Source organism: Sminthopsis crassicaudata, chromosome 2, assembly GCF_048593235.1.
Source record: "Sminthopsis crassicaudata isolate SCR6 chromosome 2, ASM4859323v1, whole genome shotgun sequence".
Classification (NCBI taxonomy): Eukaryota; Metazoa; Chordata; class Mammalia; order Dasyuromorphia; family Dasyuridae; genus Sminthopsis; species Sminthopsis crassicaudata.
In genome coordinates, this window is record NC_133618.1 from 134,682,735 (window position 1) to 134,707,841 (window position 25,107).

Here is a 25,107-nt window from a genome sequence, read left to right on the forward strand (position 1 = left end):
CATTATTCTTTTTTTTTTTTTGGTGTCCCATTACAAGAGCCAGGATTTCTACAGCACAATAGGGCTTGCAAAGTATTTTACATATATTATTTCAGTTGATCTTTCCTATAATGCTGTGAAGTGGGTATTATTTATATATTCTTCCCACTTTACAGATGATGAAAATGAAACAGGAAAATTAAGTGACTTGCCCAGTGTCACATTGCTAGGATTAAAACTCTGGTCTTCCCACCCCAAATTTATCAGTCTCTCCACAATACCATGTATGGATTTTCCCCATTTGGTGTAGTGTATCAGGGATATGCTAGAGCTAGCTTTAACTAGAATGTGAGAGCCAGTTGTCAAATTTTCACTATGAACTTTTTTACTTCAAAAAATGATGAACAGTGAAAACTAGGGCTTGAATAATTGCTTTGTTGAATTCTAGATTTAAAGTCATGGAGAAATATTAATAATGAAGATTAAACTTCATTGCCCCTCCCCTTCCCAGAGAGAGTTGGTTGTTAAACACATACCAGCATCATTCTGTGTATCATTCTTTTCAACTAAAGTCCTCCTTCTTATTATTGCATCATGAAAGAGAGACATTCCTTTGTTTTCTAAGATTGGGCTGATTAGTGAAGAAGAAGCTCTGGGAAATCCCAATGAACTGGGGAGCTTCTGAGTATGGATTCAGCAACCCAACTGATGGTTATTGTCCAAGAACTACCTCGGTTTATTCTAGTTTAACATAAAAAGATTGGCCAGTTTCAATGATGAAGAGAGCCATCTGAATCCAGAGAGAGGTCTGTGGGGACTGAGTGTGGATCACAACATAGTATTTTCACTTTTTTGTCACTGCTTGCTTGTATTTTGTTTTCTTTCTCATTTTTTCCCTTTTTTCATCTGATTTTTCTGGTGTAGCATGATTATTGTGGAAATTTGTATAGAAAAATTGCACATTTAATGTATATTGGATTACTTGCCATCTGGCATGGGGAGGAAAGGAGAAAAAAATTTGGAACACAAGATTTTGCAAGGGTAAATGTTGAAAATTATTTATGCTTATGTTTTGAAAATGAAAAGCTTTAAAAAATTAAAAATTGGTCATCAAATAACCTTTTTTTCCTATTGGAGGGAAGCATAGCAACAAATGATGACATTAATAAATCATGGAGACATCATAGCTTTAGAGGTAGAACTATCTAGACCTCAGTTTCTTAAACTCTAGTTTGTGACCCTCTATCTGACCTGGTAACTTGAATGTGGGAGCTACAAACTTTTAATTTATTATCAGTAAATGTTTGATGTGCATATTTATTTTATATATCTATATGCTGAGGGTCACCTAAAAATTGTTGGGCGAAAAGGGGTTAGGAATGGAAAAAGTTTAAGAAGCCCTGATCTAGACCACTAATAGGTAAATGACTTACCCAAGATGACATAGTATTAGAGGTCAGGCTTAAACCCAGGCTTCTTGATTCCAAGTCCATCTTTATAATCAGTACACAAAACTGCTGTTTTCTCCCTATTTTATAGCAGAGGAACTGCAAATCAGAGGTAAGGTGCCCAAGTTAGTATGTGAATAATGGACCTCATATAGGAATTCAGGTTCTCTAAATCCTTATCCTAGTGCTTTTCTCCTTCCACTGAGGTCTGTCTCTGCAGAAAAAGCATATATGCTAATGAAACCAGGGCTCTTTGAAGTATGTTCAGCCCGCCTTTCAAATGTAACTTCTGTGCCTTTCTTCTCCGTTAATTTGCTCCTTTGATTTGCATAAACCACTTCACCAGTTTATAAGTAAAATCTCATCCTCTAAATCATTCTCTTTAAGAGCTATTGCTGCCCCTATTTCTGGGGTTCTTCTGACTCTGTGAAGCTCTCTTTGCTCTAGCTTGACCCTAATCTTTTTTGTTCTCTGCACTCAGGACCATTTTATTTATCCATTCCAGGAGCTTTTCTGCTAGATTATCCCTTAAAAAATAATGAAGGTCATACTTCTTTTTCCCTCTACAATGCTCATTCTAAAGCTTCCAGAAAATTTTGACTAAGTGTATTTGTGGTTTTGCTACTAATTTGAAAAGTGTATGCAAGGAAGTGTCAGGAAAATTTTTCACAAAGATAGTTCTTTTTCATAAATCCAGAGAGCATTATTTTTTAAATGAGGCTGTCTCAGATTTGTGCTTTAGAATTGCATTTTCAGTTGATGTTTTTCTTCTATTCCTTATCCACTCTGGTTTCTCTACCTCTAAAGGGGTCTACCTAACTCAAGATTTGCTTTGGGGCTTGTACCACTTACATATTAACAGAGAACAGAGTTCTTCTAAAAATGATTTACAAAGAAGAACAATCAGGATAAAAACACAAAAATCTTTATATTAATAATATATTAGGAAAGCTCTTTTAAAAATTAATTCCTTTGTCTTTTTAATAATTTCCTTATGGTTCCTTTCCTGTGGAGCCCCCTCCCAATGTCTGACTGAACAAAGTAAAATGTTTAAGCTAAGTCAATAGATGAACTTAGTATATCAGCTGGCATTTGCAACATTCTATGTTTACAACTTTCACCATTTTTGTCAAGGCATCTAGGTGGCAGAATGGATAATATGTTGGACTTCAGTTCCAACCTGACTTCAAATATTAGCTGTGTGATCCTGGGCAAGTAATTTATCCTCTATCTGCCTCAGTTTTATCAACTCTCAAATGAGGATAATAATACCATCTTACTTTATAGGGTTGTCATGAAGAGAAAATAAAATAATATTTGTAAAATCCTCACTATATTGTTTGTCAAATGATAGGCACATAATAAATGCTTTATTTATTCTCTTATCATAAAGAGTAAGATATATTTCCTTATCAATTCTTCCATTATCATTACCATTAATAGGACTTTGCCTCAAGTATTGGTTTTGTTTTTATTATTGAAGTTGTATTCTTATTCTGTTTAGTTAACAGTCTCCATTCTCACTTAAAATGCAGCTTGGTGTAATGATATTAATCAAGAAAACAGGAATTTAAATCCTGGCTATGATACTTATTAGTTGCCTTATCTTGGGAAAGTTACTGAAGCATCTCTGCACCCCGGTTTCCCAATTTGTAAAATGAAGGGAGAGACAGAGAGACAGATTACATAGAAAGACACACAGAAGGACAGAGACAAAGGGGGGAGAGAGAGAGACAGACAGACAGACAGAAACAGAAAGACAGAGACAGAGACAGAGACAGACAGAGACAGATAGGGGGAAAGAGACGGAGAGAGAGACTTTTTTTTTCTGCCAAAATGTAGTTTCAAAAGAACATCTGGGACTTGGCTGCTGATAAATATATGTAATTAAGACAGGATTATGTAATTGGTGAACAATGATTACCTTGCCTTCTAAGCTTTTTTGCTTTTACTCAAATTTATTTGTGTGCTAAGTTACAGAGGTTCTTGGGGGTGATTAGTCCTAAGAGAGATAGTTCTCTGGAATAGAGCTGTGATAGGGCTTAATTTTAGCCTTTGGGCACTCCATGTGACTTTGAAACTTTGGTCTGATAACTATGACAGAAAAACTGTGAGCTAAAAATTCTCAGGGAATGGTTGTAGTACACAGGAACTGATTTGGCAGAAAGGTGTCACAAAAAGATGGAGCCTAAAAGCTGTTATTAAGGAGCAATTCTGTAGTTGATATTATATATAAGAAGCTACCACAAAATCATTTGAAACCAGCAGAAAAGAGTCCAGAGGAAATTACATGCCAGGTAGTTGCTAAAAGGCCATAGAGATAAAGGAAAACAATTAAGTATTTATATAGTATCTACTGTGTGCCAGGTACTGTGTTTTGCACTTTACAATTACTCTCATTTGATTCTTACAACAACCTTGGGAGGTAAATGCTATTATTATCCTTATTTTACAAACGAGGAAACTGAGGCATGCTGTGATTTGCCCAGAGTCACATAACTAGGAAATGTATGTCTAAATTTGAACTAAAGTGCTGAATCCTGAGCCACTTAAGTGCCTGAGTTACTAGAAGAGGAATTCACCCAGGGTAAATGCTACTTCCAGCAAGGAGGAAGCTTAGGAAGAGAATTGTGTGATGATAACACAAGAAGACCAATGTTAAAGACATGAGTTATCTCTCTGTGCATATGTCTTGACCAAACATTTTCCCTAAATATGTGTTTCTAATGCATAATCCTTATGTCTGTTCATATTTCACACTGATGGTGTATACATTTGTGATAGGTTATGTTTCAGATTTACAGAGAGAATATTCTTATTATTGTATTCACTAGATGACTAACTTTAAATGAATTTTGTTCTCTAATTAGGGAATGAAGTAAATCCACCCAGAGGGAGAAGGGGAATCAGGAGTTTGGATTTAAGATGGATTTAGTTTAGTTTAGAATCTACACTTCTGGTGACTCAGCTATGAGCAGGCTGGCCTCAGGTATAGGTTCTATCCTCCTTTCCTATTTTTTCAAAAATCATCTTTTCTGTTGTGATCATATACTACATTTTGTATAGTCATTCTGAATTTTAAAAAATAGCTATATTTTATATTATACATACTAGCTTATATTTTATATATTATATATTATATTATGATAATTTATATTTTTATATACTATGTGCCATCACTGTATTACAATGACTACTATGACAATTTTCTGTCTCAGAATTTATTCAATGGGATCTGAGTTTGGGGAGCAGTCCACTGTGTTTTTGAGGAGAGTAGGGATACCTAAAATGTCACCTAATTGTCTGTCTACATGTGAGTAGTAAAAGGGCACTAGAAAGCTAGTGTTTCTTTACAAGACTAGGTGAAGGAATTATTGATGAAATGAGAATTGGTTCATACTAGACCAATTCTCACTTACCAGTTCTAAATCATGCTGTCTCTACCACCAAACCATACTGCTATCATCTCTATCTTCTAACTACCTTTCACTTGGACTCAGTCCTTGAAATTACTTAGTGCTGTGATAAATGAGCACTAGCAGAAGATGGTAAAGTCAGGGAGCTGCTCCAGGTCTCCCAATTTCCCTCAAAATCTACATGGAACCAAGCCTCTGAACAGAGTCTGACAGAATGAAACCCCTCTCCAGCTCAAGATAGACCGAAAAAACTTCAAGAAAGGTCATTTTCACTGGGGTGAAAAGGGTGTTCAGCCTAGATCAGATAAGACTTGGGAAAGCCACTGACAGGATCTTAATCCCAGCAAATCAGAAACTTCAGTCCTGGCTCAGTAGAGGAGCAAATCAGGTAGGCTGTTTTCAGTGCTAGCTCAGAAGGCAAACTGGCAAACCAGGCTGTTACCTGTAAAGAGCAGGCAAAGTTTTTCTTGAGAACACCTGTACCCAAAACCAAGGCTTAGAGATGCCCAGGAAACTTGAGACAGCCCCACCTTTACTCCAGGAGCAGAGCTCCACCTTAAAAATAAAAAAAAGAGGAAATATAAAAAGAAAAGAAAATGAACAAAAAACAGAAAAGAACTGTGCCCATAGAAAGCTACTATAGTGATAGTACAAACTCAGATAGAATATACGCAGAAGAAATCTCAAAGAGTGAGATAAATTGGTAAGCCTAAAGAGACTTCTTGGAAATGAAAATAAGAGACTTCAAAAGGCAAATAAGAGAAGTAGAAGAAAAAATGAGAAAAGAAATGAGAGGTATGCACGAGAGAGTCAAAGTTTGGAAAAGGAAGGAAAAAATTGTCAGAAACATTAAACAGTAGAATAAACCAATTGGAAAAAGAGATACAAAAGATAACTGAATAAAATTACACATTAAAAACTAGAACAGGGCAAATAGAAGCTAATGGCTTTGTGAGACAGCAAAAATCAATCAAACAAAATATAAAGAAAGAAAAAAAAACAGAAGAAAATTCTAAAATACTTCATTGGCAAAACAGCTGACCTAGAAAATAGATCCTGAGGAGACAATTTAAAAATTATTGACCTACCTGAAGGCCATGACCAAAAAAAGAACCTGGATATCATCAAGGAAAATTGAGCAATATTCTAGAAACAGAGGGGTAAATACTCATTGAAAACATCCACTGATCACCTCTGGAAAGAGATCCTGCAAGAAAAGTCCCAAGGAACATTGTTGTGAAACTTCAAAACTATAATCTCAAGGAAAAAAATACTGCAAGTTGCCAGATAAAAACAATTCAAATATCAAGGAGCAACAGTCAGGATTACTCAGTATCTGGAAAGGATTGGAGGGCCTGGAATACTATATTACAGAAGGCAAAGGACCTGAGATCACAACCAAGAATTAACTACCCAACCAGATTTAGCATCATCTTTCAGGGGAGGAGATGGAGCTTCAATGAAATAAGAGACTTTCAATCATTCTACTGAAAAAACCAGAACTAAACAGAAAATTTGATCTATAAACACAGGGCTCAAGAGAACCACAGAAAGGTAAACAGGGGAAAATATATCTTTAAAGGTTAAACTGTTTACATCCCTAGATGGGAAAACAATATCTATAACTTTAAAGAACTGTATCTGTCACTGGAGCAGATAAAGAGAAGTATGACATGGACTGAGGTGTAGTTAGGAATGATCCCTGATGTGAGGGATCAAAGAGAAGGTGGGAAAAAGTTTGTACTTGAAAAAGAGGAAAGAAAAGATATAATGGTACAAATTAGTTTACACCAAAGGGCTCAAAAGATCTATTACAATTGTGGGGGAAGAGGGAGGGGGGATAAGCATTGTCTGAAGATTGATCTCATGAGTTTGGGCTCTAAGAGGGAATAACTTAATCATTCAATTGAGAATAGAAATATATCGAATCCAACAAAGAAGTAGAAGGAGAGAGAAAAAAGGAAAAGGGAGGGACAGTTTAGAAGCAAGGGCAGAAACATTAGGGGGAAAAAGTAAGAGAAGGGGGAGGGGCGATAGGAGATAAGGTAGTGGATGTGATGGGTTAAAAAAAAATCACATCACTAAGGACAGGGTGGAAACATCGAACAAAAGTATATATAAGAAAGAAAATAAAATGGAGGGAAATACAAAGCTAGTCATCATAACTGTTAATGCTAAAGGGAAAGTAATATGAAAGGATAGCAAATAGCAGAGTGGATTAAAAAACAGAATCCCACCTACAATATGTTATTTACAAGAAACACATTTGATAGAGAGAGACACATACAGAATAAAGGTAAAAGGCAAAAAGATAAAAGGTAAAAGGAAAAGAATTTATTATGCTTCAAAGTAAAAAAAAGCAGGGATTGCAATTATGTTCTCTGATAAAAACAAAAGTAAAAATAGATTTTATTAAAAGAGGTAAGGAGGGAAAGTACATCTTGTTAAAGGATACAGTAAATAATGAAGTAGTAAAGATACTAAGTGTATATGTACCAAGTGGTAGAGCAGGCAAATTGTTAGAGAAGATTTTAAGCTAGTTACAGGAAGAAATAGACTGCAAAACTATTCTAGTGGGAATCCTCGACTTTCTCTTCTCAGAATCAGACAAATCTAACCAAAAAATAAACAAGAAATAAAGTAGGGAGATTAATGAGATCCCAGAAGACCTAGATATGATAGACCTCTGGAAAAAATTGAATAGGGATAGAAAGGAATATACCTTTTTTTCTTAGCAGTACATGGCACAAAAATTTACCACTTTAAAATTTACCACTGTAAAAACCTCACAATCAAATGCAAAAAGGTAGAAGTACTAACTGCTTTCTTTTCAGACCACAATGCAATTAAAATTATATTCAATAAAGGGCCAGGGAAAGATAGACTAAAAACCAATTGGAAATTAAATAATTTAATTTTAAAGAATGAGTGGGTCAAACAACAAATCTCAGAAACAATTCGTAATTTCATTCAAGAAAATGACAATAATGAGACAACATAGCAAAAACTATGGGATGGAGCCAAAGCAGTTTTTAGGGGAAATTTTATATCTCTAAGTAGCTACATAAATAAAATAAATAAAGGGGAGATCAATGAATTAGGCATGCAACTAAAAATCTAGAAAAAGAATAAATTAAAAACCTACAATTAACTACCAAATTATAAATTTTAAAACTCAAAGGAGAGATTAATAAAATAGAATAAGAAAACAATTGAAATAATAAACAAAACTAAGAAGTGGTTTTATGAAAAAAAAAAAGCTAACAAAAAAAGATAATAAACCTTTGGTTAATTTGATCAGGAAAAAAGAAAGAAAAAAAATCACCAGCATCAAAAATGAAAGGGGTGAACTTAAAACCAATTAAAAAGAAATTAAGTCAATAGGAACTATTTTTCCCATCTGCATGGTAGCAAATCTGACAATCTAAGTGAAATGGGTAAATATTTACAAAATATAAATTGCCCAGATTAACAGAAGAGGAAATAAATTACTTAAATAGTCCCATTTTAGAAAAAAGAAATTGAACAAGCCATTAATTAACTCTTTGAGAAAAAATCTCTAGGACCATATGGATTTACAAGTGAATTCTATCAAAGATTTAAAGAATAATTAATTCCAAAACTATGTAAAGTATTTGGTTTGGTACTGACCAAGAAATAAATTGGTGGATCAGTGGAATAGATTAGATACACATGACACAATAATCAAGGCCTATAGCCATTTAGTATTTGATCAGTTCCCAAACTCCAGCTTCTGGAATAAGAACTTACTATTTGACAAAAATTTCTGGGAAAATTGGAAGATAATATGTCAGAAAATCGGCAGAGATCTATATCTTACACTCCATACTGAAAGAAGATCAAAACAGATATATAATTTGGGCATAAAGGATGATACCAGAAAACAAATTAGGAGAACTAGGGATAATTTACTTATCAGATCTTTGGAAAAGGGATAAATTTATAAACAAAGAAGAATTGGAGAACATTATGAAAGGCAAAATGGACAACTTTGATTACATTAAGTTAAAAAAGTTTTTGCACAAATAAAACCCCAAATTGGAAGTACAAAGCTGGGAAAAAAATCTTTACAGCCAGTATTTCTGCTAAAAGTCTTATTTCTAAAATTTATAAAGAACTATGTTAAATATATGAGAATATAAATAATTCTCCAATTATGGTCAAAATATATGAATAGACACTTTTCAGATGATCTAAATTAAAGCAATTTATAATTAAATGAAAAAATGCTCTAAATCACTGTTGATTAGAGAAATGCCTCACATCTCTCATATTGGCTAAGATGACAGGAAAAGATAATGATAAATGTTAGACGGGATGTGGGAAAACTGGGACACTAATGCATTGTTGGTGGAGATGTGAAATGATCCATTATGGAGAGCAGTACTGTGCCCAAAAGGCCATAAAACCCTTTCATCCAACAATGCCATTACTGAGTCTGTATTCCAAGGAAATTATAAAGGAGGGGAAAGAACCCATATGTGCAAAAATGTTTGTACCAGCTTTTTTTGTGATAGCAAAGAATTGGAGAAGGAATGGATGTCCATCATTTGGGGAATGGCTGAACAAGTCATGGTATGTGAAGATAATGGAATATTATTATTCTATGAAAAATGATGAGCAAGCTGATTATAGAAAGGACTGGAAAGATTTATATGAACTGATGCTGAGTTAAACAAGCAGAAGCAGGAATACATTATATATGGTAACAGCAAGATCATGCAATGATCAACTATGAAAAGCTTGATTCTTCTCAGCGGTTCAGTGATCCAAAGCAATAGACTTTGAACAGAAAACGTCATCTGCAACCCAGAAAAAGAACTAAGGAGACTTATTATAAATCAAAACTTGCTATCTTCACTTCTTTTTTTTTTTCTCTCTCCCATGATTTTTCCCTTTTGCTCTGATTTTTCTCTCCCAATATGATTCATAAAGCAATTTGTATTAAAAATAAATAAACTTATTACAATTTTAAAAATGATCATTAGCAACCTGTTGCTCAGAACTGAGCCTTCACCTTACCTCTTGGTCATTAACTCCAAAGCACATCCTTTATTACTGGTAACCTTAACCTTTCCCAGATAACCTTTATCTTTCCCCATTAGAATGTAAACTCCTTGATAGTAGATATGGCATTGCTTGCTTATATCTGGGTTATGGAAGCAGCTAGATGCTATGGTGGACTAAATGCTGATCTTTGAATCAGGAAGGCTTGAGTTCAAATTCTGCCTCGGATACTTAATAAGCTATGTGATCCAGAGAAAATCATTTAATCTCTTGCCAAACTAACTGTTGGTCTTTATCTTTCTCCCTCTCTCTTACCTCTTATTTTTGTTTCAGATATCTGTATTCTTTCAATATTATACCCAGGGGGACCTTAATACTCTCCTAAAAAGAAAGCAAATTTGAGGTCATAGCTATAAACATTCAACCTGTTCTATAACATATAACATCCCATATTTTATAAGCCAAAAGAGTACTTACTACCTTTCCACAACCATGAATCCATAAGCAAGTATTTCTAGATTTCCTTCTCTCATATTCCCTTGCATGTCATCTCCTCCATTAGAATGTGAGTTCTTTTTATTTTCAAAACATATGCCTGGGTAATTTTTCAACATTGACCCTTGCATAGCCTTGTGTTCCAAATTTTCTCCTCCTTCCTCCCACTCCCTCCCCTAAATGGCAAGCAATCCAATATATGTTATTCATGTTAAAATGTATGTTAAAATCCAATATATGTAAGCATATTTATATAATTATTGCATAAGAAAAATCAGATCAAAAATAAAAGAAAATGAGTTAGAAAACAAAATGCAAGAGAACAACAACAAAAAGAATGAGAATGTTATGTTGGATCACAACAGTCCTCTCTCTGGTTGTAGATGGCTCTCTTCATCACAATATCATTGGAACTCACCTGAATCATCTCATTGTTGGAAAGAGTCACATTCATCAGAATTGATCATCTCAAATATTGATATTGCCATGTAAAATGATCTCCTGGTTCTCCTCATTTCAATTAGCATTAGTTCATGTAAGTCTCTACAAGCTTCTCTGAAATCATCCTGCTGATCGTTTCTTACAGAAATGTATATTTCATTACATTCATATACCATAACTTATTCAGCTATTCTCTAATTGATGAGCATCCATTTAGTTTCCAGTTTCTTGCCATTACAAAAACTGCCACAACATTTTTGCACAGAATGTGAGTTCCTTGAGAGCAGGGACTCCCCTCTCCTCTTTTCTTTGTATCTTGAGAGTTTAGCACAGTGCCAAGCACATAATAGGCATTTAACAAATACCTTTTGATTTAGCACAATATCTAACCTTTAAAAAAACAAGTCAAGTCTTGGGAGGCAGTGGGTGGCAGTAATGGAGCAGCATACTATCCCCAGCACCTGCTGGCATAATAGATAGTGGACATTAATAGTCAGACACTTAATAGTTACGTGAGCCTTAAATCAATATTTCTAAATCTCAGTTTCCATATCCACAAAATAAAAATAATAATAGTACTTTCCTCAGATAAGATCATATATGTAAACTGCTTTACAAACATTAAAATGCCTTACAAATGCTAGTTATTACTTAAAAAAAAACCAAACCTGGGAGTTCACAAGTATAGAGGAGTCTCTGGGGGAAATCTCCCACAATTAATTGAGGGTAGCACCTGCTTTGCAACTTCTAATCTTGGATGATTACCCAAATTACTAAGAGGTTAAATTACTTACCTAGGGTCACACAGCTCCTACATGCGACAGGCAGGGTTAGGTAGTCTCCTCCTTCTATTACCAAGGCTACTATTCAGAGATATGCTGTAGTCAGGTCATAGAGAATCCATTTAAAATTTTTCTTAATAATATTTCATTTTCCAATTACATGCAATGATAGTGTTCAACATTCACTTTTGTAAGATTTTGAGTTCCATATTTTTTTCTCCCTCCCTTCCTTAAATTTGTCTTCCCAAAGTCAGCAAGCAATCAATATAGGTTATACATATACAATCATACTTTTAAATTTTCAAGGTGAGCTTTTATTCCTTAGGAATAGGCAAATGCTACACATCAGGGATTGATTTATTGCTTTGTTGATCAAATAGACTTAAGAAAGTCATGGAGAAAATGTAATAATGGAGATATTAAACTTTAAAGTGTATTTTTCATACATTTTCTTGGAGAAGTAGTTTTAAATATTTACATGCTTCTGTTTCTACTTTAGCTTTCTGTTATGTTTCAAGGTTCCAAAAGTACTTTCTTTCAAACAATCCTGTGAGGTATGTAGCTTAGGTATTATTATCCCCCAGCTGACAGCAAAGGAATATGATGTATGTTCTTTGTCCTTGTAGAGCTTAGAGTTTTTTGGAGGAAGGAGGGATGGAGAAAGCTAAAACAAGGTAGATATGGTGTTGAGAAGGTGTAAGATGTTAGGAAGAAGGAAGAGTCATTTAAGATCCTGAATATCAGAGACAGTTCTATTTCTTTTAGGACATAGAACAAGACTGGCCAGAGGGATCTTTTGATAGGAGGATAAAGAAGAAAAATTCACCTTCCTCTGACCTATTTTCCCTACCCCCTAAGTGATTTTTTTCTTGTAGAATTAGTGGGGCCCTTTGTAGACAGGGACAGATTATGGCCTAATGGGAGTGATAATAAAAGGGAGCTATCTTCAGAAACTAATGCAACTTTTCTAAGTTGACAATAGCTATGGGTTGATGCCACAGGGCCAAAAATAGCAGCTTAATAAGAAAGCCTCCCAATGCTTTAGTTTCAGGTAGTAGGCTGATTGAAAGTTCAACCTAAACCCCAGTAGATAACTTTCCAATCTAAGTACTTGCAGTTCCCAATCCACAGAAGGTTAATAATAAAACACAGAGGAAACAAATGCACCTCTCTACCCAAACTTCTAAATACAGAGCAAGGGGAAAACACACTCCAAACATCTATTCAAAATTTTGCCAGTTTTTAATCAGGAACCTGTCACTGTGCCTGGAAAAGAAGTTGCCCTGTGGTCTCCTGTCTCTCTAAACCATCACAAATCTGCCTGCCCATGTCATCTCCTTTATTTCCCAGATGATTCTGCCTTCCCTAAGCTCATCTGCAATAGAACTGAGTCATCTCTTAATGCAGTAATCCTAATTGCAAAGTGGTTTTTCCATATTGGTCATACTGTAGCAGGCAGATTTCCTCCCCTGGAAGGAGTGATTCGTTTTGTATCTAGATACGAGGATGTGACCTTCAGCCAGGCACTCATTCACGCTTTCAGGAATATCAAACTCATCTGTCTTTGATTTCACACTCCTGTGTTTTAATGGCCTCTCTGACTTCTTGCTACTTCCATACCAAAAGAATTTCTTTGATGTTATCTGTTTTTAGTGGTGCCTTATTTCATTGGCTTCCTAAGCCTAATCATTTTTAAGAAATCCTTCCATTTGTGTTTCTATCTCTTTTCATCATTTCCCTTTCCTGATATTTTATTTTTCCAATAAACTAGGTAATTTAATGGCCCTAATCCCAAGGCTCCTGTTAAAAGCTCAGAGGTGAAGTTGCTTTTTTTTTTTTTTTTTTTTTTTTAAAGAAGTAGGCTCAATTTAAAACTGTCAGTCAAACACAATTTAATCTACTTTTCACTGCATGCTTGAAATCGTTTTTATGAGGGACAGTTTCCCATTAGCAACCGAGTTAGGGTTTCTTACTTGAAAACAATCAGAAACCTTCTAGACCTTTCATGAATGAGCTTCATCCACCAGATGCAGACTTTAACCTGACTACCTAGAGTCTGCTTGTCTGCATTCATAAGACTGTAAGATCTAAAATTAGAAAGGACCTTTCAGCTCATTTCCTCCTAACTCATATTTGATAGATGAAGCCTCAGAAACCCAGGGAGCTTAAGTGAATTGTCTAAGACCATACAGGTTTTATGTAATTAAACCAGAATTTTAACCATGTTCCTATGGACTTCAAATATAACGTTCTTTCTACAGTATCACATTCAAAGCGAGTCAAGAAATATTTTAAGTCTCCAAAATGTGTCTGGAACTATATTCAACACTGGGAATGGAGAACTGAAGAAGATGATTTTTTTTTTGCTCTTAAAGAAATCTATTTGTATTTACATGAAACGACTAGAGAAAATACAAGTAAAAAACTAATTAATACCATGCAGTTGACACTTTGCTATCTCAGATCCCTATTTATAGTATCAATCAATCAAGCAATCACTATTGTACCAGGTGAGGAATACATAGAAGGAAGGTGCTCACATGGTGGTGGAAGAAGCATTACAAGGACACTCTCAATGTTTCTCTGAAGAATTTAAGAATCCATGGCACAATGGAGACATTGGCACGGCACCATTCCAACATGCGATACCAGCATCAAAACTGTAGTCGACAAACAAAGCAGAGTTGCAGAGGTCCAAAAGAAATGAGATATTCACGATTTTAGAGACATTTCTACCCCAAATATTCATATGGACTATTTGTGCCCAACCTGTGGCAGAGGACCCTGAGCTCATGTTACTTTGATCAGCCACAATGGAGACACACTATGACTTGACTCCAATGTAGTGATGCCATTTTGTCCTTTTAAACAACATATGTTGCCTTCTCTTATTAGAACCTAAGTTCCTCCAGAGTAGGGATTGTTTTCCTTCTTGCTTATCTTTATATCTCCATCTTAACGCAATGCCTGGAACATATAAGTGCTTAATAATTGCTCATCATCTGCCAATATTAAACTCTGGGGTCAGATAGAAAGACAGAAATGAAACAGACATTTAGAAGTAGAAAAGAACTTAATGATTACAGGAGCACAGATTTGGCAGGGAGACTCAGAGGTCATTGGGTTTGATCCAAACAGAGGCATCCCTATCACAGCGTGCTTGAAAAATTGTCCTTTATTAAGGATCTCCAGGGTTAGGGAATTCACCACTTATTGCAGATCCAATGGTTAGGACATTTTTTATGGCCTCAGATTCCTTCCAACTCAAAATCTATCATTCAGTGGAACTGGACTCTTTGTCGCTACAACTTCCATGCTGTTTCTTGATCTGTCTCTTGGATAGAATGGCTTTGTAGATACAGGAAGACAGTCTTCACTTCCCAGACAAACTTTCTCTTTTCCATGCTTGGACATCCAAATTCCTTAAACTTCTGAAGCCAACTGAAACTAGCTCATGAGAGACTAAATTGTTAACTTTTCAGGGTGAATATTAATGCCTCAGGAATCAACAAACAGTCCAAACTAGGACTTGATGTATTATTTTGTTGATTGTGTAGACTTGAGAAAGTAATGGGACATAGGTTAATGATGAAGATTAATCTTAAAAGTGTGTTCTGTGTCCATTCTCCCTTAATTCCACCAGTGGTTTTCTAAACTAAAATATCTATAACTGAATATCTAGAAAGGCCACAATGGTCCACAGTGGGTAACATGGTAGACTGTACCTGGATTTAAATGTTATCCCTTATATCATGATTCTGATTCTCATTTTCTTCATCCACTAACATAAAACAGTTGTTATTGTTCAGTTGTGTCTAATTCTTCATGACCCTATAGGAGGTTTTCTTGGCAAAGAAACTGGCAATATGTGTCATTTCCTTCTGCAGCTTATTTTTCATATAAGGAACTGAGGCAAACAGGATTATATGACTAGCCCAGGGTCTCACAACTAGTAACAGAGTCTGAGGACAGATTTGAATTTAGAAAAATGAATCTTTCTAACTTTAGGTCAGGCACTCTATCTATCTACTGTATTACCTAACTGCTCCAATTGAGACAAAACCAGCTAGTCTTTATATATATATATATATATATATATATATATATATATATATATATATATATATATATATATGTATATGTATATATTCTGAATTTAAAACCCAACCTTTAGTGATAAAAAACGCTAACCATAATCTGACCCTTTAGTAAGTCATAATCTTTTTGCTGCTGGAGGGTCTTGCCTCGCTGTTGATGGCTGCTAACTGATCAGAGTGGTTGTTCGTGAAGGTTGGGGTGCTTGTGGAAATTTCTTTTCTTTTTTTGCTGAGGCAGTTGGGGTTAAGTGACTTGCCCAGGGTTACACCGCTAGGAAGTGTTAGGTGTCTGGGGTGAGATTTGAACTCAGGTCCTCCTAATTTCCAGGCTGGTGCTCTATCCCCGATGTGATAATTTTTAAAATAAGATAACAAGGAAGTTTGCCACATTGATTGACTCTTTTTTCCATTTGAACATTTAGAAGCCATTGTAGAGTTATTAATTAGATGAATTTTGATATTGTCGTGTATTAGAAAATAGAAAGGCCAGAGGAGAGGGAGATATGGGGAATGGCTCATTGGTGTAACAATCAGAACACACACAACAGTTAGTGATTAAGCTAACTGTCTTACATGGGCATTGTTTGTGGGCCCCAAATAATTATAATAGTAGCATCAAATATCATTGATAACAGATCACCATAACACACAATACTAATGGAAGATTTTTAGAATTACCAAAATGTGACAGAGAAACACGATATGAGCACATGCTGTTGGAAATTGATGCAGAGGTGCCATAAACCTTCAGCTTGTAGAAAAATACAGCATTTATAAAACAAACTGCAATAAAGCAAGGTCTGCATCTGGATCAGGATTTGAGGTAACCCTGCTGTCTCTGAAATTTACTGTCTATATATGTGACCTAGCCAGTCATGTCACCTCTCTGAGGCTCATTTTCATCATCTTTAATGTTGGGACAATAACACATGCAATATCTGCTTCACTGAATTGTTGTAAGGTCCCAATTTTTTTTTTCTAAAAAACACTTTGTAAATGCCATGTTCTATATAGGTGTCAGACATTATTAGTAATTAAAATATGAAAAGTATAAGAGAATTTGCAATTAGTTGGAAAGTGTTGTATTAAACCACCTATTCCAATTCCCTCATTTTATACATCAGAAAATGGAGGCACTAATAGGGTAATTAGCATACCTACACATGGATAATAAGTGGCAGATTCAGTTTTTTAATCCAGATCTAACTCAAAAGTCAGTTTTCACTCCATTGCATTATCCTACCTTTTTTTTTTTTTTTTTTTTTACTGAGAATTCCTGTATCATGTGAAATGGAGTAAAGAGAAAGATCCTTGTGAACTAGGATATTTAGAGAGGGTTGAATGTTATCTGTACTTGACTTTAGTTTATTTTTCCCCCCCTGAGGCTGGGGTTAAGTGACTTGCCCAGGGTCACACAGCTAGGAAGTGTTAAGTGTCTGAGACCAGATTTGAACTTGGGTCCTCCTGATTCAAGGCTGGTGCTCTATTACTGCGCCACCTAGCTGCCCCTTGTACTCGACTTTAAAGAAAATAGAAGATTTAGTTAAAGAACCTATAGCTTAGGGAGGGTATTTTAGAGAAGCTTAAGCAAAAGCATAATTGTATGATAAAAAAGAGTATTAGTTTTGTCGTTAGAATCCTAAGTTTGAATTCAAGGACTGCTAAGAGTGACCATGGTCAACTCAACCATTTTGGACTTTGGTTTTCCCTTCTATAAAATAGTCTGTATTACAGGCTCTCAAAGAGTTTTAAATTCTAGCACCCCAAGCTCTAGTATCCTAAGAAGGCAAGTAAGAATAATCATGGAATGTACTGTGGAGAATCAATGGTAGCTAATATTAGATAAAGTAAAGTGGGGCTGCATTGGTTGAGAGCCATGAATGTCAGACCATGGAGTTTGATCTTGAAGTAATAACCATTTATTTGAAATTTGCCATCAAAAGGGTAATATCACATATTATAACTGTAATTTTGAGAATAAGGCAAATGGGAGGACAGAAAGATTGTAGCCAGGAAACTAAGCAATTATCTGGGTTGAGAGGATGAGTATCTGTCTTGATTGGGGTGGTAGCAGTGGGAATGGACCAAAAGTTTAATTTTTAAAAAATAGTGAAAGAAGATTTAAAGAACTTGATAAGTAGAACCAAAGGAGACAAAACAAAAATAAATCATGTTTTGCTTTAGACAACAGTCTGACATTGGGAAGATAGTAGAATCAGATGATTATGACATATTAGATTTGAAACAGTGGTTAACTAACTATGGGGAGCTCAACTAAATTTAATCAAATTTAAGAATCACTTATTAAGCATTTATTATATGCAAGACATTATGTTAGATTATGTGAATACAAAGAAAATAGCAAACCAATTCTTACCTTCAAGGAGCTTACATTTTGCTAAAAGACTGGAAAGAAGAGAAGGGAAGGAAGCTGAAGGAAAGTCTTTGGAAAACATCTACATTATGAGATTGGGAACAAATATGAACAATTCGGGGGGAAAATCTGATATAAATTGCTACAAAGTATAGTAAACTTAACCAGGAAAACAATATACACAATAAGCAAAATAAAGTAAAATAATACAACATTAAAAGACAGTATAATTTTGATCCATGCCATGACCAATCATATCAGAAGACAAGTGGAGGAGCATTGATACATGGGGATTATAAATCCAGAATTAGGCACATGGTATTAGATAAGGCCATAGAGTAGCTTGATTTTATTATTGTTTCAAGAGAGGATTCTTTGGAGAATAAAAGAAACCAATAAAATATTTATTTTTAAGGTATTACTAAAATATCCACTTTAAAAAAAGATGTCATGAAGATTCAATGAGTGAAAGTTGCAAACAGAGATTTGATGTTATTCTTCATTCTTAAATCAGGACCAATGACATCAGGAGGGTGGTGTCATCACTAATAAGGGAATTGGATTTAAATGAGGCAGGGCTGTTCAAAAACCTCAGCTTCTTTTCCTCCTCGAGTGTTATTGGACTCTAGGGACAAGACATAGGTAAGGACAAATGGAAATGGCTCCTGATGTAGTGGGAGACCTTGGCCTTTTTAAGTTAAGGCCTTTCTCAAGTCTCAGCTTGTCTGCGGCCATTGGAGACAGGAAGAGACTTCAGGAAGGATGGTTTCTCTGAAGTCAATGAATGAGTAAGTATATAGTAGGAAATAGTGGATCTATTACAAAAGCAGAATGTAGATCAACTAAAATAAAGATTAAGGTTGAAGAAGCCATTGGATTTGTCAATTAGTGATTTTTGTCAACTGTTGACTTTTTGAGAGAGATTTTAGTAGAGCAGTGGTAATGAATGTGGTAATGAAAGACAGCATGGAAAAAATGGCTTTGGAGTTAGAAAAATATTAAATTTGAATTACCTTTATGACATACAGTAATGTCGGGCTAACTCCTGTAAGCATCTCTAAGTTTTATCATATGTAAAATGGGAAAAATAAAAAAAAGTTCTTCAATTTGAAACTATGGCCAAAGGGCTATAAAACTGTATACCCTTTGATCCAGCAGTGTCTCTTCTGGGATTATATGCCAAAGAGATCATAAAAAAGGGAAAAGGACCCACATGTGCAAAAATGTTTATGTCAGCCCTTTTTGTAGTGGTAAGGAACTGAGTAGATGCCCATTAAGTTGGAGAATGGTTGAATAAGTTATGGTTTATGAATATCACGGAATATTATTGTTTTGTAAGAAATGATCAGCAGGATGATTTCAGAGAGACCTGGAGAGACTTACATGAACTGATGCTGAGTGAAATGAACAGAACCAAGAGAATATTGTACACAACAACAAGATTATGCTATGATCAACTGTGATGGCTCTTTTGAACAATGAGGTGATTCAAACCAATCCAATAGACTTGTGATGGGGAGAGTCATCTGCATCCAGAGAGAGGACTATGGGGACTGAATGTAGATCACAAAATAGTATTTTCACCTTTTTTGTTGTTCTTGCTTGCTTGTTTTTTTTTCCTCTCATTTTTTTCCTTTTTGATCTGATTTTTCTTCTGCAGCTGATAAATTTGGAAATATGTTTAGAAGAATTGCACATTTAACCTCTGTTGGATTACTTGTGGTCTAGTGAAGGGGTGAGGTAGGGAGAAAGAGAGAAAAATATGGAACACAAGATTTTGCAAGGGTGAATATTGAAAACCATCTTTGCATATATTTTGAAAAAAAATAACTATTATAAAAATAAAATAGCTCTTGTAGTACTTAGCCTCTGTCACTGTAAGGATCAAGTGACACTATTTATACTGAGGCATGGATTTTAACTTTATTATTAATCACAAAAATCAGAATGACAAGAGTTGGGGAGATAATATTCATTGGGGAAGTAGGGAATATCAAACAATGCACCTTATTCAAGAAGTTTAGAAGGAGAAGGGGGAAGATAAGACAGTATCTAGATACAGTAGAATGGTCAAGGAAAAGACTATTTAAGAGTTATAAAGAACTATTTTTTTTTGGAAAGGAGCCTGGAAATAGGGAAAGATGCATGAGAAAGGAGGCAATGATTTCTGGAACAAGAATCTTGAGGTGGGGAATGGAATCTGATTTAAGGTATAGGTAGAGAGATTAACCTTCATAGGAAAATGAATTTTCTTGATTAGAGAGAAGAAGAAAGTGGATAATGATGCGGGAATTGTGGTAGAATTGGGAGGGAGGGACTTTCAATAGGAAGTCAGGCTATTATCATTGTGGGGTTGGAGGAACAGGATAGTAGGGAGAAAGAAGAGAGGAGAAATAGTATGATTCCACAGTGAGATAGTAAACCAAAGATAAGGTAGAATAATTGACAATCAGAAAAACAAAAACACAAATCTACACATTAAAAAGGAGCTCAGAAATCACCTACTCCAACACATCCCTAAATAGGAATCCCCTCCACATTCCTAAAGAAGTCACTGACCTTCTGATCATCCCATTCTACTTCTCAATAGAGAACTTTCCCTTCTATTGAGCCTAAATCTGTCCTCTAGGAAAATCTCCACATATTGTCCCCTATTCTCTTCCTTGGTACTAATTAAACAACTCAAATTCCTCTGCCATATGAGAGTTCTCAAATACTTGAAAATATCTATCATTCTCCCCCTAATTTTTACCTTCTCAAAGCACTCCAATTGCTTTAGCTTTCTCTTTTATTGTTTGCCAGAAGCTCTGCCAATTGTTCATGCCTTTCTGTAAATGTAGTACCCTAAACTGAATATAACATTTGATTGTCTTCTGCTGAATTCCAGATAAAGTTGTACTATCTTCTGCCTTTTTTATAGACATTATTCATACATCACTGAATGAAGCTTAGCATCAGGTGCTCTCTCTTTGTGTTTTTCTCTCTCTTTCTCTCTATCTCTTTCTTTCTATCTCTCTGTCTCTCTCACTCTACCTCCCTCCCCTCTTTCAAGGGCACAGATGAGGGTTATGTAACATAAATTTATAATGGGTGAAGTCAGCTCAGTTTCATGATTTTCTCCATCAATGCTCAGCAGCCCTGGAGCAGGACTAGAGAAATTGCATGGTGAGTGTTTCCTAAGGATGAAAATTTGAAGGCTGGGGATAATGAAAACAGAGGGGCTAGAGCTAATGGATGCTAGGAGAGTGGACTTTGGGGGTAGGGATCATAGCATTGTGGTCTTTTGATTTCATCTGTGTAAGGAACTCTTGGTACAGAAATATACCAGTACATGTCAGCAACTTGTCCATAACTAACATATTTAAAGATTGCCTGTGATAAAGAGACTTATGAGATGACTTGTCTGTAATGACACAACTAGTATATGTTGGGGAAAAGACTAAACTTGGGTCTGTCTAATTCCAAGGGCAGCCCTCTATCCTCTACACAATGTCTTACTTCCCTAGGATAATGCATAGCACACAGGAGTAGTTTAATATGATTATCAAGTGGCAAACCATATGGTAAAAGTTGGGTGTGGGGTTAGTAAAACGACTAAGAATGGCTCAAAGGGTGAAATGTAAAGGATTGTGTGTGATGAGAGAGAGAGACTGAGAGAGAGAAAGAGAGAGAGAGAGACAGAGATAGAGAGACAAAGAGGGATGGAGAGAGAGAAAGAGGAAGAGGAGGAGGGAGAGAGAGGAGAATAGAAAGTGGTAGCTAGAGATTAGAAATTCAAGTAATTCCATTTCACAGGTTGGTGAAATATAATGTGTATTCATGCTGGAGTGTACCTGAAACAGGGTGGACAATATAGTATGTGAAGTTGAAGAGAGTAAACATTGAGAAGTCAGGTTATTGGATGTATCATAAATATGAATATATCCTCCCCAAGGTAATGTAATGGCAAGAGTAGGGAAAAGCAAGAATATTGAGCAAAATATCTAAAGTACTGAGAAAATGTAGTGATTGAATTATAGATCAAGGTAACAATTAAAATGTTCTAGGTAATAGTTATACAAAGAAAAAAAATTCCTTGCTCTTCAGGAACACATTTTACCTGATTTCTTTTACTCTTCATTGATTTCACTTGAATAAAAGATTAATTGTACCAAAATAAAGTGGGAATTTTTTTTTCTCAAGGAAAGTTGTCTTGTCTAACCTACTGAATCAATAACCATGGACTTTATTTATTTTCAGTTAAAGGCAATTGGAGAGGATTTTTTCTTCTGGTTCAAAAATTTCTGAAAGCAACAAGGATGGACCAGAGAATTATAAATTTTGAGCTTAAAATGGTCTTGGAGACCATTTGATCCTTTTATTTTACAGATGAGAAAACTGAGGCCCAGGGAGGTTATTAGTTACCCAAGATTACACTGAGAGTGTTAAAGATGTGATTTGTATCCAAATTCTTGGATTCCAGAGCCAGGACTCTTTCTATAATATTATGTTTTCCCCTTATTCTGTACATATAATGTTTTTCATGTAGTAGGTGCTCAATAAATGTTCAGTGCATCTAACTGAATTGTGAAAATAACATGCATAGATTGAATGGTACTCAAGGCTGAGTCATAAGACCATTGATTTAGAGCTGAAGTGGATCTTAGAGTTTACCAAATTAAACCCTTCATTCTTTAGATCAGGAAACAAGACATGGACTTGCTCATGTTCATGTAACTACTAAGGGTTTGAGGCAATTTTGGACAACTAGCTTCCCCCCTGCCCTCTAGGTTGATAATAGAGCAAAAGGAGCATAGGGAAATAAGCTGATACTTTAATTAGGGAGAATGGGAAAAGTGGCTTCAAGTGGAAAGGGTTGAAAAAGATATGATGCCTTTGGGGGAGAGCAGATGTTTATTAAAGCAAAGAAGTAGAAAAATTATTGCTGAAGAAAATATTCAAGGATATTGTATATCCTTATTGATGTTGTGGATCAAACAATATAGGTTCCAGAGGGCCTAGAAGAATGTTCTAAGTCATTGAGAAGGATGGACAAACTGGATAGGTGTGGACCAGTTTTGGAAAAAGTAAGGCTGATTTTTTAATAGGGATGCACATTCAAAATGAGTCAGTATTAATGAGCTATTTATATCTAAGGTGAAGAGACTGGATGATAGGGATTAAGATACCTATACAAGAGAACAGAGCAGTTGGGGTAATGTGTTTTATATAAAGAACTTAAACAATAGAGCTCTGGCAAGTTAGTCTACTTCAGAATTCACCTTTTAATTTGTAGTGTTAGTGCTAATTAGAGTGTTTTTCTGGAATTATGATAGCTAATAGATTACATTGACTAGAAGGTCCAGACTTAGTAGATAGGTATGGATAAGAAATGGTTTAGGTGTAAATACCTCCTTCTTTGTTGACCTCAGTTATTATTCTTAAGATGAATAAAATAAATAAATGAATGAACCTAAATAAAATTGAAGGAAGGAAAAATAGACCCGGCCACAGCAGGTCCCTGTACCACTCTAAATAAAAACAAAATAAAACGTCTTTGGTGTAAAGGTACATAAAATGTTTGCTCATTATGGTAGGGAGAGAGCATTCCCACAGAAGGTTTGAAGTTTACATCCCACACTTTACTCAGGTTTTGCTTGTAATGAAGAAAGGGCAGTTCAGGAATGTAGCAGAAAACAAATATACTTTCTACTCAGTGTTAATGAATCTCTCTTCTTAGAATGAAGCTGGCTGGGGGAGAGAAGTAAAATATTTTATTAAAGTGTCCATTTTAGGGACTAGTTATGCCTTACTTAAAAAAACCCTTCTACTTTCTCTTAAATAGCTTTATTCCTCCTCCATTAGTGTTTCTTAATAGTGAATTAGGAGGCTATTATAGGTAGGTTTCTTTGTATTGGAATTCTTCCTGGAAGCAGTAATAACATTCATGCTGGTGAGATGACAAATGGCACAAGATATTAGAACTTGAAGGAACCTTAAAGGGTATTAAGTCTTAGCCTCTCATTTTAGGAAAGAAAGGTTTGGAAAAGAAAAATGACTTATCCAAGTCACTATGCTGATGACTGGTGATTGGGAGAGACCCTCATGCAGGGGTATTCCAGGGATGGTATCAGGTTACAAGGATGGGGTGGGGTGAGGTGATACCTAGATTATTCATGTCAACACTGGTTCTTAAATCACTTCACAGAAGAGTAGTTAACTACTTAATAAAATTGCTTTTAGGCTTTTTAATCCAAAATTCATAAATCCCTTGTAATTATTGATGGCTCTGCCTCTTGATCAGATAAAAATTCCAACAGGATGATGACTCTGGCATAATTAAGAAAATCTATTGTAGGATGCAAAAAGTCAAAAGTAGCATCCACTGTCAAATCCTATGTATAAAAATAAACACAAAGAGAGGGCTGCAAATGGACTTTGGTTATACTGTTTTTCTCCTCTTTTCCTATTGCTTCTAATTTTTAAACCATAGAAAGAAAGGTAGTGAAAGTCACTATGATGTAACAGATAGAGTGTTGAGAGATCTAGGTTCAAGTTGAGACTTTGATGCTTATAACAGGAGTTATGTGGGAACACAGCAACCAGTCCTGAACTAGAGAGCCTCGTCCTACTTGAAAATGTATTCCCCACTGGAGTAAGACCAGAAGCAGATATAACTTAACAGGGGATTGGAGGTTGAGTGATAATAACACTCACATTTCCATAACACTCCAAGGTTTGTTGTTCTTAATTGATTTTCACCACAAATCTATGAAATAGATATTATCATTATTATTACCTTCTTTTTGTAGTTGAGAAAAATGAGGTTGAGAATAAATAGTAGGTATCTGAGACCAAATTTTTGACTTAGGAAGATGAATCTTCCTGATTTTAGGTCCAGCACTCTATTCACTGTGCCATCGTCTACAATTTGATCCAGGATCAACTATCCTCTGAAATATTCCAGTACACATAATCTAAGTAACATTGGAAGGAAACCTGGAACAGAGATGATCAGATAATCTGATGGGACCCTTACTGGAGGGCATTCTACATTCAAGGCAAACT